General features: G+C 45.2%; 1 pseudogene; it reads right to left on the bottom strand.

Annotated features, from left to right (window-relative positions):
• Positions 1–11288: 11288 nt before the first annotated feature.
• Positions 11289–11494, bottom strand: LOC142289193 (U2 spliceosomal RNA; annotated as a pseudogene).
• Positions 11495–21485: the final 9991 nt, after the last annotated feature.

Raw genomic sequence — 21485 nt, 5'->3', positions numbered from 1 at the left:
GCACGTCTGCCTGCATTGCACACTCCAACTTTTTTAAACTAAGCAATTTTACTAGCAAACACTCAGTGTACCTAGTGGCATCCTATACGTGGCTATTGGACTTTGCTATAGTCCCACTAGTGCCAAGACATTTGCAGAGCGCATCTGCCTGCGTTGCACACTCCAACTAATTATAAGTAAGCCATTATACTAGCAAACACTCAGTGTACCTAGTGGCATCCTATCTGTGGCTATTGGACTTTGCTATAGTCCCACTAGTGCCAAGACATTTGCAGAGCGCATCTGCCTGCGTTGCACACTCCAACTAATTATAAGTAAGCCATTATACTAGCAAACACTCAGTGTACCTAGTGGCATCCTATACGTGGCTATTGGACCTTGCTATAGTCCCACTAGTGCCAAGACATTTGCAGAGCGCATCTGCCTGCGTTGCACACTCCAACTAATTATAAGTAAGCCATTATACTAGCAAACACTCAGTGTACCTAGTGGCATCCTATACGTGGCTATTGGACCTTGCTATAGTCCCACTAGTGCCAAGACATTTGCAGAGCGCATCTGCCTGCGTTGCATACTCCAACTAATTATAAGTAAGCCATTATTATTATTATTATTATTATTTATTATTATAGCGCCATTTATTCCATGGCGCTTTACAAGTGAAAGGGTATACGTACAACAATCATTAACAGTACATAACAGACTGGTACAGGAGGAGAGAGGACCCTGCCCGCGAGGGCTTACAGTCTACAGGGAATGGGTGATGGTACAATAGGTGAGGACAGAGCTGGTTGCGCAGTGGTCTACTGGACTGAGGGCTGTTGTAGGTTATAGGCTTGTTGGAAGAGGTGGGTCTTGAGGTTCCTCTTGAAGCTTTCCACGGTAGGGGAGAGTCTGATGTGCTGAGGTAGAGCATTCCAAAGTATGGGGGATGCACGGGAGAAATCTTGTACGCGATTGTGGGAAGAGGAGATAAGGGAGGAGCAGAGAAGGAGATCTTGTGAGGATCTGAGGTTGCGTGCAGGTAGGTACCGGGAGACTAGGTCACAGATGTAGGGAGGAGACAGGTTGTGCATGGCTTTGTATGTCATAGTTAGTGTTTTGAACTGGAGTCGTTGGGTGATGGGAAGCCAGTGAAGGGATTGGCAGAGTGGCGAGGCTGGGGAGTAGTGAGGGGAGAGGTGGATTAAGCGGGCCGCAGAGTTTAGGATAGATTGGAGGGGTGCAAGAGTGTTGGAAGGGAGGCCAGAGAGCAGGAGGTTGCAGTAGTCGAGGCGGGAGATGATGAGGGCATGCACTAATGTTTTTGATGATTCTTGGTTAAGGAAAGCACGGATCCGGGAGATGCTTTTGAGTTGTAATCGGCATGAGGTGAAGAGGGCTTGGATGTGTGGCTTGAAGGATAGAGCAGAGTCGAGGGTCACTCCAAGGCAACGAGCTTGTGAGACTGGGGAGAGTAAGCAACCATCGAGTTTGATGGAAAGGCTTGTTGGAGGAGATGAGTGAGGAGGAGGAAAGACAATGAATTCTGTTTTGTCCATGTTAAGTTTTAGGAATCGCACAGAGAAGAAGGATGAAATAGCAGACAGACATTGTGGGATTCTGGTTAGTAGAGAGGTAATGTCAGGTCCATTATACTAGCAAACACTCAGTGTACCTAGTGGCATCCTATCTGTGGCTATTGGACTTTGCTATAGTCCCACTAGTGCCAAGACATTTGCAGAGCGCATCTGCCTGCGTTGCACACTCCAACTAATTATAAGTAAGCCATTATACTAGCAAACACTCAGTGTACCTAGTGGCATCCTATACGTGGCTATTGGACCTTGCTATAGTCCCACTAGTGCCAAGACATTTGCAGAGCGCATCTGCCTGCGTTGCACACTCCAACTAATTATAAGTAAGCCATTATACTAGCAAACACTCAGTGTACCTAGTGGCATCCTATACGTGGCTATTGGACTTTGCTATAGTCCCACTAGTGCAAAGACATTTGCAGAGCACGTCTGCCTGCATTGCACACTCCAACTTTTTTAAACTAAGCAATTATACTAGCAAACACTCAGTGTACCTAGTGGCATCCTATACGTGGCTATTGGACTTTGCTATAGTCCCACTAGTGCCAAGACATTTGCAGAGCGCATCTGCCTGCGTTGCACACTCCAACTAATTATAAGTAAGCCATTATACTAGCAAACACTCAGTGTACCTAGTGGCATCCTATACGTGGCTATTGGACATTGCTATAGTCCCACTAGTGCCAAGACATTTGCAGAGCGCATCTGCCTGCGTTGCACACTCCAACTAATTATAAGTAAGCCATTATACTAGCAAACACTCAGTGTACCTAGTGGCATCCTATACGTGGCTATTGGACTTTGCTATAGTCCCACTAGTGCCAAGACATTTGCAGAGCGCATCTGCCTGCGTTGCACACTCCAACTAATTATAAGTAAGCCATTATACTAGCAAACACTCAGTGTACCTAGTGGCATCCTATACGTGGCTATTGGACTTTGCTATAGTCCCACTAGTGCCAAGACATTTGCAGAGCGCATCTGCCTGCGTTGCACACTCCAACTAATTTTAACTTAGCCATTATACTAGCAAACACTCAGTGTACCTAGTGGCATCCTATACGTGGCTATTGGACTTTGCTATAGTCCCACTAGTGCCAAGACATTTGCAGAGCGCATCTGCCTGCGTTGCCCACTCCAACTAATTATAAGTAAGCCATTATACTAGCAAACACTCAGTGTACCTAGTGGCATCCTATACGTGGCTATTGGACTTTGCTATAGTCCCACTAGTGCCAAGACATTTGCAGAGCGCATCTGCCTGCGTTGCACACTCCAACTAATTTTAACTTAGCCATTATACTAGCAAACACTCAGTGTACCTAGTGGCATCCTATACGTGGCTATTGGACTTTGCTATAGTCCCACTAGTGCCAAGACATTTGCAGAGCGCATCTGCCTGCGTTGCACACTCCAACTCATTATAACTAAGTTGCATTGTCAGGGATATTTATTCTTTATTATTCTGCTGTTAATAAAGCTAGACCACCACTGCAATCTTCACCACCTCTCAATTTTTACTACCACATTTTCAGTCCACAATCTTGTCGCAATCAACATGAGTGGCAAAATGACAGATGCTGGTGGAAAGGGGAAGAGGCATGGTGGAAAAGGCAAAAAAGGTTTTGTCTGTGGGGAAAGTGCAGCAGCACTGAATACACGTTCAGAGACAACGCTGGCAGCTGGACACGACAAAATCTCCAAGGCGTAACTGGAGAGCTCTGGCCATTTTTCTAGGTTTGAAGCCCAAAAGGAGCAAGGCTCCAGTTGCACAGCCATGGCATCGATGTTCATTTGGAGATACTCCTGTATCATCCTCTCCAGCCGTTGAGTATGTGTCAGACTTGTTGTCTCTGGTGGCCTTGCAAAAGAGGGTCTAAAAAAATTATGAAAAGATTCCATAAAATTGCTGTTACCGGCACCAGATACGGTCCTACTGGTACGGGTAGACTGTTGAAGATGACGAGACCGTCCCATGTTTGTCAAGTTACAACTGGGAGATTCCCTCCCTGCACCTGCACGGTTGTTTGGTGGAAAAGCCGAGCTAAGATCGAGTAACAGCTTCTGCTGATACTCCTGCATACGTGCGTCCCTTTCTATGGCTGGAATTATGTCACAAAATTTGGACTTGTACCGGGGATCTAATAGTGTGGCAATCCAGTAGTCATCATCACTTCTAATTTTGACAATACGACTGTCATGTTGGAGGTAGTGCAACAAAAAGGCACTCATGTGTCTTGCGCAGCCATGCGGACCAAGTCCACGCTGTGTTTGTGGCATAGAGGTGCTACCCGTTCTTTCTTCCTCTGACATCTCCCCCCAACCTCTTTCAACTGAAATTTGACCAAGGTCTCCCTCATCCGCTGAGTCTTCCATGTCCATGGACAGTTCGTCCTCCATTTCTTCATGTTCTCCTGCACCTTGCTCAACATTTCGCCTGCTACTATGCGCCCTTGTCGATCCCTGTTCCCCATGGTCCCATGCCTGCTGCGTTGGTGATGATGAACGTCTGGACCTTGGTGATGTTGTTGTCCCTTGCGCATATGAATCCTCCTGTAGTTCCTCCCCTTCATGTTGTCCCACCCCCTGACTCCGAATAGTGTTTAGCGTGTGCTCCAGCATGTAAATGACTGGAATCGTCATGCTGATAATGGCATTGTCAGAGCTAAACATATTCGTCGCCATGTCGAAACTGTGCAGAAGGGTGCATAGGTCCTTGATCTGAGACCACTCCATCAGGGTGATCTGCCCCACCTCTGCATCTCGTTGGCCCAGGCTATACGTCATGACGTATTGCACCAGGGCTCTGCGGTGCTGCCACAGTCGCTGTAACATGTGGAGAGTTGAATTCCAGCGTGTCGCCACATCGCATTTCAGGCGATGAACCGGCAGGCCGAAAGACTTCTGGAGCGATGCAAGTCGCTCTGCTGCGGCGCTTGAACGGCGGAAGTGAGCTGACAGTTTTCGTGCCCTGTTCAGAAGGCCATCTAGGCCGGGATAGTGTGTTAAAAATTGCTGGACGACAAGGTTCAACACGTGAGCCATACAAGGTACGTGTGTCACAATGCCCAGGCGAAGTGCCGCACCCAGGTTTGCAGCATTGTCGCACACGGCCTTACCAGGCTGCAGGTTGAGTGGAGACAACCATTTATTAAACTCGGACCGCAGAGCTGACCACAACTCCTCAGCTGTGTGACTCTTATTCCCAAGACATGTCAAGCTAAAGACCGCCTGATGCCGTTACGCTCTGCTGCCAGCATAGTAATGAGGCGTGCGTGATTCCTTCTGCGCAGTGAGAACGCTGGTGGCCTGACCAGGCAGGCTTGGGGCGGAGGTGGAGGACCCAGATGAGGTGGAGGATGCAGAAGCTGTGGCGGAACTTGGACAGACAGAGGATTGACACACAAGTCGTGGGGACGGCAAGACTTGTGCAGCAGACCCTTCACCATCTATCACCATAGTTACCCAGTGCCCAGTCAGCGACATGTAACGTCCCTGTCCATGCTTACTGGTCCAAGTATCGGTGGTGAAATGCACCCGTTCACACACAGAGTTTCTCAAGGAAGCGGTGATGTTGTGTGCGACATGCTGGTGTAGCACGGGCACACCTTTCTTAGAGAAGTAGTGGCGACTAGGCATCTGGTACTGGGGCACAGCGACAGACATAAGGTCTCTAAAATCCTGTGTGTCCACTAGGCGGAAAGGCAGCATTTCGGTAGCCAACAGCTTACAGAGGGATAGAGTCAACCTCTTAGCTTTGTCATGGGTCGGAGGAAGTGGCCTTTTATTTGACCACATCTGAGGGACAGAGATCTGGCTGCTGTGTGTAGACGGTGTTGAGTAGGGTGTCCCTGGAAAAATGCAGGTTTGTGAGGAAAGTGCAGGCGGAGACATGATGTTGCCTTCATCCAACGTTGGTGCTATCGATGTCTGAGAGAGCTGTACACACTCACTTGTTTCCCCTTCCAAACCAACTGACGACCTTACAAGCAAACTGCCTGTTGCGGTTACAGTGGTGGAAGTTTGGCGTGGAAAAACAGGTGTGACAGCTGTCCCCACAGTCCTAGAAGATGAAGAGCGCGCGGATGCACTGGAAGGGGCGGGCGGTGGATGGTTCGCTCTTGCAGCATTGCAGCACAGTGAGCTTCCCACCGGGACCTATGATATTTATTCATGTGACGATTCATGGAAGAAGTTGTCAAACTGCTGAGGTTTTGACCTCTACTAAGAGAATCATGACAAATTTTACATATCACATGATTTGGGCGATCTTTTTCTATGTCAAAAAAGGACCAGGCTAGGCAAGGCTTAGAGGCCATGCGACCTGTTGATCCACCCCGAATAATGCTCATAGGCAGAGTGGTGGCTGAGGATGCAGTTGTAGACGTGCTACCAGTGCTCCGACTCTGTCCAGGAAGGCGCAAGGTAACTTCGTCGTCGGTTGCATCCTCCTCCACCGCCTCTGTTGACCTCCTCGAGTGCCTGACTGGGGGTTGACAGTAGGTGGGATCTAGAACTTCATCATCAATTGTTGTGTTTGCACTCCCCTCCCCCTCAGACCGAGCCTCTTCTTGCCCTGACCGAATATTTAAGTTGTCATCCCAATCGGGTATCTGCGTCTCATCTTCATCAGTATGTTCCTCATTGTCTATAACCACAGGTGTTACAGTTTGTGACAAAGGGTCAACATTATGCTCAGAAACTTGGTCCTCACGGCCTGAATCAGAGTCACAAAGGTTCTGGGCATCACTGCAGACCATTTCCTGTTCTGTACTCACTGTAGCTTGGGAGCAGACCTCTGATTCCCAGGCTATAGTGTGACTGAACAGCTCTGCAGACTCAGCCATCTCAGTTCCACCATACTGTGCATGGCTGATGGAGACTTCAGAGCTGGGAGAAATCAAGTGTGATTGGGATGACAACTCAGAGGACTGGTGTTTTTTGGATGCGGTACTTGAAGTGGCTGAGAGGGCACTTGTTGGACCACTTGAGATCCATTCAAGCATTTTCCTTTTTTGCCCATCATCTACCTTTCTTCCTGTTGTTCGTGTCCGTAAAAAAGGGAGCACATCGGATTGTCCACGGTAAGTAGTAGACATCTTACTTTTGCTGGTAGATGGTCTATCTTCAGCAGATGATAATGGAGCTTTGCCACTTTCCCCACAGACAAAACCTTTTTTGCCTTTTCCACCACGCCTCTTCCCCTTTCCACCAGCATCTGTCATTTTGCCACTCATGTTGATTGCGACAAGAATGTGGACTGAAAATGTGGTAGTAAAAATTGAGAGGTGGTGAAGATTGCAGTGGTGGTCTAGCTTTATTAACAGCAGAATAATAAAGAATAAATATCCCTGACAATGCAACTTAGTTATAATGAGTTGGAGTGTGCAACGCAGGCAGATGCGCTCTGCAAATGTCTTGGCACTAGTGGGACTATAGCAAAGTCCAATAGCCACGTATAGGATGCCACTAGGTACACTGAGTGTTTGCTAGTATAATGGCTAAGTTAAAATTAGTTGGAGTGTGCAACGCAGGCAGATGCGCTCTGCAAATGTCTTGGCACTAGTGGGACTATAGCAAAGTCCAATAGCCACGTATAGGATGCCACTAGGTACACTGAGTGTTTGCTAGTATAATGGCTTACTTATAATTAGTTGGAGTGTGCAACGCAGGCAGATGCGCTCTGCAAATGTCTTGGCACTAGTGGGACTATAGCAAAGTCCAATAGCCACGTATAGGATGCCACTAGGTACACTGAGTGTTTGCTAGTATAATGGCTAAGTTAAAATTAGTTGGAGTGTGCAACGCAGGCAGATGCGCTCTGCAAATGTCTTGGCACTAGTGGGACTATAGCAAAGTCCAATAGCCACGTATAGGATGCCACTAGGTACACTGAGTGTTTGCTAGTATAATGGCTTACTTATAATTAGTTGGAGTGTGCAACGCAGGCAGATGCGCTCTGCAAATGTCTTGGCACTAGTGGGACTATAGCAAAGTCCAATAGCCACGTATAGGATGCCACTAGGTACACTGAGTGTTTGCTAGTATAATGGCTTACTTATAATTAGTTGGAGTGTGCAACGCAGGCAGATGCGCTCTGCAAATGTCTTGGCACTAGTGGGACTATAGCAAAGTCCAATAGCCACAGATAGGATGCCACTAGGTACACTGAGTATTTGCTAGTATAATGGCTTACTTATAATTAGTTGGAGTGTGCAACGCAGGCAGATGCGCTCTGCAAATGTCTTGGCACTAGTGGGACTATAGCAAGGTCCAATAGCCACGTATAGGATGCCACTAGGTACACTGAGTGTTTGCTAGTATAATGGCTTACTTATAATTAGTTGGAGTGTGCAACGCAGGCAGATGCGCTCTGCAAATGTCTTGGCACTAGTGGGACTATAGCAAAGTCCAATAGCCACGTATAGGATGCCACTAGGTACACTGAGTGTTTGCTAGTATAATGGCTTACTTATAATTAGTTGGAGTGTGCAACGCAGGCAGATGCGCTCTGCAAATGTCTTGGCACTAGTGGGACTATAGCAAGGTCCAATAGCCACGTATAGGATGCCACTAGGTACACTGAGTGTTTGCTAGTATAATGGCTTACTTATAATTAGTTGGAGTGTGCAACGCAGGCAGATGCGCTCTGCAAATGTCTTGGCACTAGTGGGACTATAGCAAAGTCCAATAGCCACGTATAGGATGCCACTAGGTACACTGAGTGTTTGCTAGTATAATGGCTAAGTTAAAATTAGTTGGAGTGTGCAACGCAGGCAGATGCGCTCTGCAAATGTCTTGGCACTAGTGGGACTATAGCAAAGTCCAATAGCCACGTATAGGATGCCACTAGGTACACTGAGTGTTTGCTAGTAAAATTGCTTAGTTTAAAAAAGTTGGAGTGTGCAATGCAGGCAGACGTGCTCTGCAAATGTCTTTGCACTAGTGGGACTATAGCAAAGTCCAATAGCCACAGATAGGATGCCACTAGGTACACTGAGTTTTTGCTAGTATAATGGCTTACTTATAATTAGTTGGAGTGTGCAACGCAGGCAGATGCGCTCTGCAAATGTCTTGGCACTAGTGGGACTATAGCAAGGTCCAATAGCCACGTATAGGATGCCACTAGGTACACTGAGTGTTTGCTAGTATAATGGCTTACTTATAATTAGTTGGAGTGTGCAACGCAGGCAGATGCGCTCTGCAAATGTCTTGGCACTAGTGGGACTATAGCAAGGTCCAATAGCCACGTATAGGATGCCACTAGGTACACTGAGTGTTTGCTAGTATAATGGCTTACTTATAATTAGTTGGAGTGTGCAACGCAGGCAGATGCGCTCTGCAAATGTCTTGGCACTAGTGGGACTATAGCAAAGTCCAATAGCCACGTATAGGATGCCACTAGGTACACTGAGTGTTTGCTAGTATAATGGCTTACTTATAATTAGTTGGAGTGTGCAACGCAGGCAGATGCGCTCTGCAAATGTCTTGGCACTAGTGGGACTATAGCAAGGTCCAATAGCCACGAATAGGATGCCACTAGGTACACTGAGTGTTTGCTAGTATATATGGCAAAATTATAGATGGAAAGGGAGAAGGGGAGGGGGGGAGAGAGGAGGATGTAATTGACTACAAGGGTATGAGTTATGAGTGATCATAGGGATAGTGTTACATAAGTGGAAATACCTATGGAGGACCGGATGTGTAAGCGCATACCTTATACAAACCTATAGAGTGCTGATGGGTGAGAGTGTGATGTTAGATATAAGACATCCTATAGTGAATAGTGAGCCGTAATCAAGTGCAACAGGGATATTTCACGTGACTATGGGAACATGGAAGGTAAAGAAAGGGGAGAAAAAACTGTTAGACAAGGTAATCAGACATAATGTAACCAGTTGATCAGACATGACAAACATGACAAATAAAAAACAAGGAAGAATGGAACTCCATACATAGTGGAACCATATATAGTGTGAACACGAAAAAGAACCGGGCGTTAGAAAAAATGTGCACGGCCCAATGAATCAAGTCGGTTCTTCATATTCATGGTTTAAGCCCTTGGGTTCCAACGTGCCCAGAGTATATATCCAGAAAGATTCCCTTTCTTTGAGCTTCCTAATTCTATTGCCTCCTCTGCGTATGGCTGGGACATGTTCGATGACTTGGAATCTTAATTGGGCCACTGTGTGATTATGCGTCACAAAATGGTGTGGGACTGGTAATAGAATCTGCTTACAATGTATTGTTGACTTGTGCTTAGCACAAAAAAAGGGAATCTTTCTGGATATGTACTCTGGACACATTAAAACCCAAGGGCTTAAACCGTGAATATGAAGTACAGACTTGATTCATTGGGCCGTGCACCATGTCACCATGTGTGCAATTGCATTGTCCAATGGCTCACAATGGTTATGCGTTTTCATTGGATGGATAATCGAAGCCATGTTTTTTTCCTTTCTCTTGGGTTTGTTGTGTGAGTAGCCTATAGGATTAAGTTAGTTACCGCAGGCAGTGGATTTAGCTTCCTGTCTTTGGTCCAGTGGTAGATTGATTGTTTGGTCTATGAGCTGTTATGGGTTTTAATCCAGGTGAATGCCCATGGGCTGCCTATAACTGTGTGAAATATGTAGTTTTACTGGGCTGGGATGAGAGAATCCATCGAAGCATGGTGTAGGGATTGTGGTTCCTGTGTGCTAAGAAGAAAGGCTAGCACCAGCCAGAAAGCCCCATTACAGCCAATAATCAACCGCTAGCCGCTGGAACTCGTTGCTCTAGATCATGTCAAACTCTCACCAAGCAGGAATAGATACATTAGCCCACCATCCCACCCAAAGAGCAACTTCTGCTGCGCAGCTGGCTTTCTAGGCAGCAGCGCTATTGTGATGTCAGCGGGGGACATTGTGACAAGCCAGTGTTCCGTCACTTCATGTTGTGCACTGTTCAAACGGAAAATACATCAACAGGCAGACTACAGAAAAGCTTACTGACAAAGGATAGAGAGGGGCTTTCTCAGAGGGCTTTTTACAGTTTGTCTATTCCCAATTAGCCGTTTAAGTATGCTTAATGAAAGTACTAATTCTTTCATAGGCCGCCCATTCTTAGTATTTGACGTTCCTTATATTGCGGTATCAGGCTTCGCAGCAGGTTGCAAAACATTCATCACCCATGACTGTCCCCAATTGGGCTCAGAAGCTAAATGTCTATCATGACCTCTCTTTTTGAAAGTCCAAGAGCAAGCAAACTCTTCCTCCAGGAGAGGGAGCCAACAGATCACTAAAGACATCATCATTGCTCAAAGAAAACACCGAAAAACAATGGAAGCTTTAATTGGAGTGGAATCTGATAGACAGCACCTGATGCCAAGTCTGCATCTTCTAACACCTGCAGTCACTGCAGCAGCTGAATCCAATGTGTCCAAAAGGGATCTATTCTATTCAATTGCAAATGATCTAGATAAGACTGAGAATAAGATACTGCACGGGACATAGCAGAGTTGGTCAAGTTGAGTGGAGATGAGTTTGCTATTTGGCACAGCTTTTGCATCAATAAAGCAAGTAAAAGGTGTGAAAGATAAAAAAAAAGGGTGAAAGTGTGAAAAGTGAATTGGCCAAATTGAGGTGCATATAAAGTTTTTGCTTTCTTTCAATTCACTAATGAGGCTCATTTGAATCAGGTGAATTGAGTTCTGCTTTTGGAAACTCGGTTAAGAAGGGGTGCACCGGTCCTGGAGGTACTGCAATACCAGGTCAATGCGTGGAGTGGACAGAGCAAGATTTTTTCCATCTCCTTGTTCTAAAAATCCATTTAATATATGGTCCCTAGAGAGGGGACGTATCAGATATTAAACTGATAAGAACAGATTTAATTTTTTTTTTTTCTGTTTATCAGTAGGACTTCAAAATAACAAAGGTGATCGCCTCCCGTTGCCTGGGAACCGTCCAGGCACAAGAGGGCTATGTGTCACCAGAAGGCGCACACACTCCCTCAAGGCCGGCAGACGTGCAATCCCAGGCACCTTCCAGTACCGACCAAGGTAGCGTCCTCCGAAACTACACTTGATCTTAGCCAAAAGGCTGAGAAGCTATAACCCGAATTGGTTACGGCCTTGAGTGGCACCCTGGCCTATACCGGACACATCTTAGGGAGAGGGAGACAAACCCACGCCTACAGAAGACATTTTGTCACCCAAGCCAAACCCTTGAAAAGGCTGTTTTGCAGAGCAAAAACAAGGAGAATGGTACTTTTTGCAGCCGCCGCCCACTGCAATGAATCTGAATAACTCCTCCTTTTGGGCACAAGCACCTCCCCTCCCCCTTGCAGTCTTTCCAATTCATGATACAAAAAGACGGACGGACAGGACAGGACAGGACCATCTGCCTGACTTTCCGTCACTGCCACCCTTTGCCATCCTTGCCCGTAGAAAGCCCTTTCATCATCCCCAAACCCTAATCTTTTCCCTTCCCTTCCCAGCTGCGTCTCACTCCCTTTCATTAGGAAGTGAGCGCAGCCTTTTCTCCGTTCTGCACATGCGCGACGTTAAACACAAATGCGCAGGCGTGCGTTCCATTAGCCTCACTGCATTCCACTCCCATACAGGAAGTGGGCACAGCTATTACTACGGTCGCACATAAAAGAACCCACGGCCACCACTGCACATAGCTGACTCCACCACAGGACACCCACTTCTACACCAACGCAGGTAAGACAGGATCGGCACCTCTATGCTCCCGTTACAATCAGGCTCAGTCACCATGTGATAACGCTCTCAACTCTTTAGTTGCAGGCTCCCCTTGCTTCACCTCCATTGGCTGTGCTGCCATTTCCTCTCCCACCTGGAAGTTATACTTTATTCCACTATTTTCCTGTTTCTCTCTTCCCCCTTTTCCCATAACCTACTTTTATCTGCATTTGTGGGGTATCTATATGCTATTTACATCATAGTTTTATTCATTAATATGGAAGGGAAGAGTGCCCATGAGAGTGTTGAACTGCGGAGAGCAAAAGATTAAGCTGCTCCGATTTGCCACCATTGATAAGCTGTTCTCAGTAGATACACATGCTATCCAAACAGCAGCATCCACCATTGCTTCAGCCCACCCATTCAGTGACAGCTCACCAAGTCAGCCAGAGGAGTGGTGTAAGGAATTACACGTAGGCACTGACTCCACATCTTCACATCACAAGAAGGGGGTCTACAGGCTAGTGCAAGAATACGAGCAAGTCTTCAGCAAACATCCGCTAGACTTTTGAAAAATAAAAGGGGTCAAACACTACATCCCCACAAGTGCACACCCACCCATCAAAGAGAGATATAAGCCAAATCTACCTGCACATTACCAGTGTACCAAGGACATGTTGAGCAACATGAAGGAGGCTGGGGTTATCCGTGACAGTTGTAGCCTCTGGGCAGCTCCGTTGGTCCTGTTAAAGAAGAAGGACAGCACCACTCCCCTGTATTGAGGAATAGCTAGCTGCATTGACAACTGCAAATTATTTTTCTACCCTTGATCTCACTAGTCACTATTGGCAAGTGTCCGTTGCTGAGGCAGACCGGAAGAAGACCGCCTTTGCCACCCCGATGGGTCTCTGCGAGTTCAAAAGCATGCCCTTCGAGCTGTGCAATTTGCCAGGAACCTTCCAGAGGCTGATGGAATGCTGCTTGGGACACCGAAACTTTGAAACGGTACTGCTATACCTTTATGATGTTATTGTTTATTCTAACGCAAACAAGATTTTAGGGTGTATAAAAAGGGAGATTAGATCCGATGATCCCAACGTATTGTTACCCCTCTATAAATCACTTGTAAGGCCACATCTGGAATATGGGGTAAAGTCCTGAGCAGGTTGATAACCATTGGTTTGAGCATGGTAGGGTGTAGTACGCATCTTCCTGCATCGGTAAAAGCTGCAGAAGTCCTTGAAGATTTCCGCTTCAAAGGCAGTGCCTTGATCTGTGAGGACTCTCTCTGAGTAGCCATGAGGTCTGCATAAGTGTGCTTGGAAGACCTTCGCTGCAGTATGGGCCATTAGATCTTTGACTTGTACCACAACCATAAATCTCGAGTAGTTGTCTACCATCGTAAGTGCATACGTGAGCTCACCTCGATATTCTGCAACAAAACTCCCTTTTTCGATTTCAGTTTCAGCAAACACTCCTCTTCCTGTAGAAAATATTTATCATTACCTAAGACAGTCATTCTAATGCATGACAATATTAAGGCAATTTAGTTAAAACTTGTTTTAACTCACCTTTAAGGGGATTGATGTATTTCATGGTCAATCCAGGTTTGTCAGTGATGGCACTGACATAATGTATGGCGTCTTTTTCGGGCGTTATCCTTTGCCTTTTCATTGTGAAAATCCAGTTGCCTATATCAAAGCAAATTCTACTACTTGTAAAGTATGCAGAAAATGAAATGTAGAACATATAACATCAACTGCTTAGGAACGCATCATAGGTTAGTACTTAAAAGGATATTGTCATGTTCTAGTCATAATGCAAGCTGGACATTTTTCATGTTACCCTGTAATCGCCGGCCTGTTCTAATGCTCACAAGCCAAGATATAGGCTCAGCTGCTAAGGCTTCCCTCTGCCTTCTGAATGAAAATTGAATATGTCTGGCTCACTGTGTATATAGCAGGTGCTCAGAAAAAATAAGAGTTAATTCAATAGAAATAGCTCTGGCACACTATAGTGATCAATAACGTAAGAAAAGAACTCTTAGAATGCTGAAAATTCTTTATTTGTGCAAAAGGATAATTCATCCAACGTTTCGAGCTTGTTTTTAGGTCTTTATCAAGGATAAAGTTATCTAAGATCATAAAGGGTTACAAAACCATATAAACACGTAATTAGTACATAGTACAACATAACAGTACAATATATTGCTACTTGAGAGTACAATGGGTCAAATGACCATGATGCACATACAAAAAATTTTTCCAAAGCCATAGTGAAAACATTTGTACTGAGGAAAGAAAATTTCCACATGACCTATCTGGAGAAACATTCTGGATCAAACAACCAAAAATAGTCAAGCAGGTAAATACACACCTATATGGATAACAGGATGATATGTGTTCAATTGTATAGCGTCATTGCCATTAAGGTACAAATGGAAAACTTGCAATCCTATATAGTGAAGGAAATGAACACATATCATATCAAAGAACACAGGAACATGGGTGTGAGAAAAACCTCAATGTTTATACTTTGTTCTTTATAATGGTGTGAACATGTATATGTCTCAGTACCTTATGAACTTGAGAATTCTAGTGAGTAGATGATGAAAGCCTATTCCAGAACTGGAATCGGTAAATAATTGTAGGTGGAATCTAAATGAAAAGATGGTACAAGTGTTATCATGACACGTGGGCTATAACACAATGGACCGTGTGACAAAGAAGAAAGGAGAGAAAGAAGAGGAAGAAAATGGAACTACCTGTAACATTACGTGATAGTCACTGGTAAGTATCACTTGACAATTCAGGTGAAAAAGGATTCCTTTATTAAAGGGTTCTCAGTCGCCTCAGGATCATGAAATACTAGGGCAAATGATATGAGAATGGGTAAGAAGCACCACTAAAGGAAATATGAGATGCAGGACATATATCTATAAACCCCTGAACTACATGATAGAAATAAAAAGAAGAAAAAAGAAAAAAAAGAAGAAAGAAGAAGAACACATAGAATGCGGAAAGAGAATGGGTACAACTACCTGAGTTACTGCAGGGAGGCCCCTGGTAGGTATTGTGAGGGTTAGTGGAATTCCTTCACTGAAGGGTTCTCAGTTGCCTCAGGTTCGTGAAAAATGCTATAGACAAATAATGCCCGGAGAAAAGGGGTTCATATACAGCGAATAATGGTAATACAAGGTACATGTGTCCCATGTAATAGTATAAATATATATATATTGTACTAAGCTCTACACCAGAAATAGAAAGTAGTCCCTCTGCCTTCTGTCTAGGTGCCCTGAGTTATGTCCTGTAAACTGTCACAGTGACCTAGACACACATGTGTAGTAGGGGAATATCCCTGCTGAGATGCCAGTGCTAGAGCACTCGTTTGCTGTGGAGTTGAACGCTATGTGAGCAGTTCTTACCTTCAATGAGCAGAAGTCTCTTTTTTCAGATTTCAATATCTCTGTGGGTATCTGGCAGAAATATGGAATACTCTTTACTGCTAAGACCCTGTACACCACTCCCACTAAAGGGGGCTTTACACGCTGCGACATCGCTAATGCGGAGTCGTTGGGGTCACGGAATTTGTGACGCACATCCGGCCGCATTAGCGATGTTGCTGCGTGTGATACCGATGAGCGATTTTGCATCGTTGCAAAAACGTGCAAAATCGCTCATCGGTGACATGGGTCTCCATTCTCGATTATCGTTACTGCAGCAGTAACGATGTAGTTCGTCGCTCCTGCGGTAGCACACATCGCTCCGTGTGACACCGCAGAAACGAGGAACCTCTCCTTACCTGCCTCCCAGCCGCTATGAGGAAGGAAGGAGGTGGGCGGGATGTTCCGGCCACTCATCTCCGCCCCTCCGCTGCTATTGGGCGGTCGCTCAGTGACGTCGCTGTGACGCCGCACGGACCGCCCCCTTAGAAAGGAGGCGGTTCGCCGGACACAGCGACGTCGCCGGGCAGGTAAGTATGTGTGACGGGTCTGGTCGGTGTTGTGCGGCATGGGCAGCGATTTGCCCGTGTCGCGCAACAGATGGGGGCGGGTACCCACACTAGCGATATCGGGACCGATATCGCAGTGTGTAAAGTAGCCTTTAGTCACATGACCAAGACTGTATCTGTGTCCCTACAACACACTTGAGACAAATGTGTGTGTGAGCCTGCATTGTGGGGTATATATAATATATTATAGAGCTGGGAAGGATCATTCTAAGCAGTGAGCTGTTCCAGTATTTGTAGGAAAATACCCAGTAGAAGCATCAAACACAGCACCAATACCTCCCATCAGTATTCCACCACAGTGCCATGTAACCCATGCCCTACACTCCCATCTACACCAATACTATACAGGCACAAACTAGTATATCTGACTAAAATTCCCCAAAATATGAAGAACGGCCTATAGTTGAGTGTGGATATAAAATCTATGTGAGCAGAGCTAGAATAGAAATCACTGATCGCATTGAAGTCATTCTGACCATAAATCACCATGATATCAAGGTGAGGAGTTGTGTGTTACTGCTGGGAGGAAAGGGTTAACAGTGGAATATTAAGGTGCATTTCTGTGTGCAGTGTTACTAGTCAATGTAACAATTCAGTATGAGCTGCTCTTGGTGCCGGGGGAGGGAGATGCTCTCCTGAGCAAGATAGATGGGGAATGAACATGATATCTATATAGTGTAAGGCAGGGGGTCTCAAACCAGGTGATCATGTCTGATCAACTGGTTACATTATGTCTGATTACCTTGTCTAACAGTTTTTTCTCCCCTTTCTTTACCTTCCAGGTTCCCATAGTCACGTGAAATATCCCTGTTGCACTTGATTACGGCTCACTATTCACTATAGGATGTCTTATATCTAACATCACACTCTCACCCATCAGCACTCTATAGGTTTGTATAAGGTATGCGCTTACACATCCGGTCCTCCATAGGTATTTCCACTTATGTAACACTATCCCTATGATCACTCATAACTCATACCCTTGTAGTCAATTACAGCCTCCTCTCTCCCCCCTCCCCTTCTCCCTTTCCATCTATAATTTTGCCAGTACAATATTAGTTTACATTAGGCACACACTCACATATTCCTTTCCTTAGTGATTTATTGTAATTCACATTCACATACAATTCTCTATGCCTGCCCCATTACTACATTCATACCTACTTGACCCTATCCTGATACCCCTTGTCTCACCTTGTTGGTCCCTACACCTGTTATCATGTCCTTTCCTGTGTCTGTCTTGTACGTTTCTAGGTAACAACAAAGAATCAAAATTTAAGTCCATCGTGGAGAACATGCTGAAACGTTTCAAAGCCTTGGGTTGTCTAATGAATTTGAAGTTACATTTTTTACATTCCTATTTGGACTACTTGTCTGAAAACCTTGGTGCTGGTGGGAAGAACAAGAAGGTTTTCATCGGAATATCAAGGAGATGGAACGACGATACCAAAGTAAATGAAACGTGAACATGATTGCCGGATGCTTCACAGAGAAGATCCACAGGCCTTCTATAAGAGAAAAGGGGGATCTAGAGAAAAGGAAAAAGTGCAAGAATAAATTTCTAATAAAGTTGCAGAATGACTGTACAATAAATAAATGTATTTTATATATAAAATTGTGAATATTTTTGGTTACAATAAGTATTTTTCTTGTTCATGTCACTTGTATGTAACTTCACACATGGATTGTACAAAATCAATATTTGATGGTTAAAAAAAAATATTTATTTTTTTTTTTAAATCAGGACATTAGAGCATGTGTTCTGCCTTCTTTTACGTAATGCTGTGAATCTCTAGCATACAGCTAAACCCTAGTTCACATTTCAAATAAACAGACTGTGAAGTTCAATAGCCTTGATTTATTAGCTGGTAACGTGAACTTGATTGCAGTATACATGGAATATACAGTGAATATAGGAATATCCAAGATGCAGTTGAAGACAGAATACGGTATATCCAAGATACTGTTTTATACGGGTAAAAACTATAACAAGAAAATGATTACAGTCAGTACAGTGTTAATACAGAGTTAACATAGCATAACAGTACATGAGATGCAGTTCTTACGAGAATGTAGGTGAAAGGTCACTGCATCTGCAATACATAGAAATCTTATCTAGACAAACAAGACAGGGATGACACTAAAGGTGTAGAAGTACAATGTACAATGCATTTACTACACTCTTCCATCTAGGATTCTATCACTAACACATGTAATTTGCTTTGCTCACCGGATTACACTAGGCAGGGGTGAATGTACAGAGAGGTAAGTCGGCATGTCCTTTCCTGACAAATCCAAAGAAAAAATGGCTGCAGGCTTCTTCTCAGCTCAGGGAGGCATTCCTTACCCAGAATACCTTTAGCTTAAAGGGAAACTCAGCAATTCAAAAGAATAACAATGACCTCTAGGGATTGTAACAGAAATTTCAATGAATGACTATTAGCAGGCTGCCATGAGGCAGAACAGCATGGGTATTTAATATATCCTCCTTGCTGCCCAAGAAGCAATGAGAACATTTTTAGACCACCACATATTGACCATCCCTGCTCCTTGTAGTTAAGTTTCTTGAGAATAAAGTCTAAATTCTCACAGCTTTCTTCCAAGTGCATAGCATGTGTGACGCCCTGGACTAGCCAGGTAGTCACAAACACAAAATCACACACACCCCCTCCCCTGGATAGTCTACATCAGTCACACAAAATCCTTGTTGCCTCCTCCAGGCTCTGATGTCCACACCAGGTGGGGCGGAGCCAGGCGGTTGGCCCCACCCACCGAGGAGTTCACAGGCCCGGAGGCGGGAAAAAGCAGTTAGTTTAGTTTTGTAGTGGAAAGTGAGAGGACAGAAACTGTTAGTGTCTGGGTAGGAGCCCAGGCACTGTCAGCAAGGTCGGCAGACGGTGGTGGCCGTCTGCAGGAGGTGGTACAAGTCAGCTGAACCGTAGGACCGGGGACGGGCGGTGACCCGAGGGGAACTGAACCGGTGAGCGGATCTGTACCAAGCACAAAGGCAGGGCCATTGGACCCTGACCAGGCTAGGAGCCGCCGACAATGGTCAAATCCGAGAGTGACCGGAATCCCAGGGGTTCCCTAACACCCAAGACCCGACAGAAGGCAACCGTCCACACCGTGAGGATAAAAAGCCACCGCCATAGGCTAGAGATCCAAGGGCCAGCGCCTGCGGGCAAACGGGCTCCCTCGGTACGTACACCCCAGCCATCCAGCCTCCCCGTACCGCCACCGGGCCCCGGGATCACCAACCCCTACCCACGGAGGGGGAACCAACATCCTAGCTGCTCCCTGCCATCGCTCCCGGGATCCCCGTCACCAGCAGTGGTGGTGCCCATTATCACCACGACCTGTGGGTGACGTCACTAACTATCTCCCCAAACAAACCACCCCCTTTTCACTCGTGGGCGAGGAGCGCTGCTCGAGTCCCCGGATCTGGCCCTCCGCTCGAGCCACCGAGCAGCAGCAGCAGCAGAAGTCCCCGAACCCGAGCGTAGCGTGCGTGGCCCCTCTGCCCGCGACACATGCCCTACACACACTGAAGAATACTTACTGCCATTGAGCAGTAGCACAGCTTTCAGACTTTTTGGATGAAACAATGACGTGTCTCCACTCGCTCACATTGTACTTAATGTTACATTTTCCATCAGCACAGGAACATCGCTTGAATACACTAGAGCACCATCTTCAGAAAAGTATGGAGGGAATCTTTTCAGAATTCTAACCTTTTGGAAACCTATTGTCACGCTCTCCGGGTCCCCTGCTCTGCCCCCCGGCTCACCTGCCACGCTCCCCGGCTTCCCTGCTTCGCTCCCCGGCTCCTCTGGCAGACATCCCCCGCTCCACGGTCTCCAGCCTCCACCACCTGCGGTCCCCAGGCGGCCCGGTCCCCGCTCCCGGCGCCCGTCGGCAGCCCTGCTCCAGGCCGGCTCCCATAACAGATGCAAGCTTGTCCTGTTTGGTGGAGATGATATTTAATAAAATAAGTAGAAATCCACTAAAAGTTTTGTTTGGTTATCTTGCAATCCCGAGATAATCGTCTCCATGCTCCAAATCCATTTTAAAGCCATTTTTAAGGCATTTCGCGCATACATGAAATGAACACATTTTTCTCCAAAACTATAACAGATGCAAGCTTGTCCTGTTTGGTGGAGATGATATTTAATAAAATAAGTAGAAATCCACTAAAAGTTTTGTTTGGTTATCTTGCAATCCCGAGATAATCGTCTCCATGCTCCAAATCCATTTTAAAGCCATTTTTAAGGCATTTCGCGCATACATGAAATGAACACATTTTTCTCCAAAACTATAACAGATGCAAGCTTGTCCTGTTTGGTGGAGATGATATTTAATAAAATAAGTAGAAATCCACTAAAAGTTTTGTTTGGTTATCTTGCAATCCCGAGATAATCGTCTCCATGCTCCAAATCCATTTTAAAGCCATTTTTAAGGCATTTCGCGCATACATGAAATGAACACATTTTTCTCCAAAACTATAACAGATGCAAGCTTGTCCTGTTTGGTGGAGATGATATTTAATAAAATAAGTAGAAATCCACTAAAAGTTTTGTTTGGTTATCTTGCAATCCCGAGATAATCGTCTCCATGCTCCAAATCCATTTTAAAGCCATTTTTAAGGCATTTCGCGCATACATGAAATGAACACATTTTTCTCCAAAACTATAACAGATGCAAGCTTGTCCTGTTTGGTGGAGATGATATTTAATAAAATAAGTAGAAATCCACTAAAAGTTTTGTTTGGTTATCTTGCAATCCCGAGATAATCGTCTCCATGCTCCAAATCCATTTTAAAGCCATTTTTAAGGCATTTCGCGCATACATGAAATGAACACATTTTTCTCCAAAACTATAACAGATGCAAGCTTGTCCTGTTTGGTGGAGATGATATTTAATAAAATAAGTAGAAATCCACTAAAAGTTTTGTTTGGTTATCTTGCAATCCCGAGATAATCGTCTCCATGCTCCAAATCCATTTTAAAGCCATTTTTAAGGCATTTCGCGCATACATGAAATGAACACATTTTTCTCCAAAACTATAACAGATGCAAGCTTGTCCTGTTTGGTGGAGATGATATTTAATAAAATAAGTAGAAATCCACTAAAAGTTTTGTTTGGTTATCTTGCAATCCCGAGATAATCGTCTCCATGCTCCAAATCCATTTTAAAGCCATTTTTAAGGCATTTCGCGC

Source organism: Anomaloglossus baeobatrachus, unplaced genomic scaffold (genome assembly GCF_048569485.1).
Source record: "Anomaloglossus baeobatrachus isolate aAnoBae1 unplaced genomic scaffold, aAnoBae1.hap1 Scaffold_907, whole genome shotgun sequence".
Taxonomy (NCBI): domain Eukaryota; kingdom Metazoa; phylum Chordata; class Amphibia; order Anura; family Aromobatidae; genus Anomaloglossus; species Anomaloglossus baeobatrachus.
Note: the sequence above shows the minus strand (reverse complement) of the source record. Positions and strands in the feature narration are given on the sequence as shown.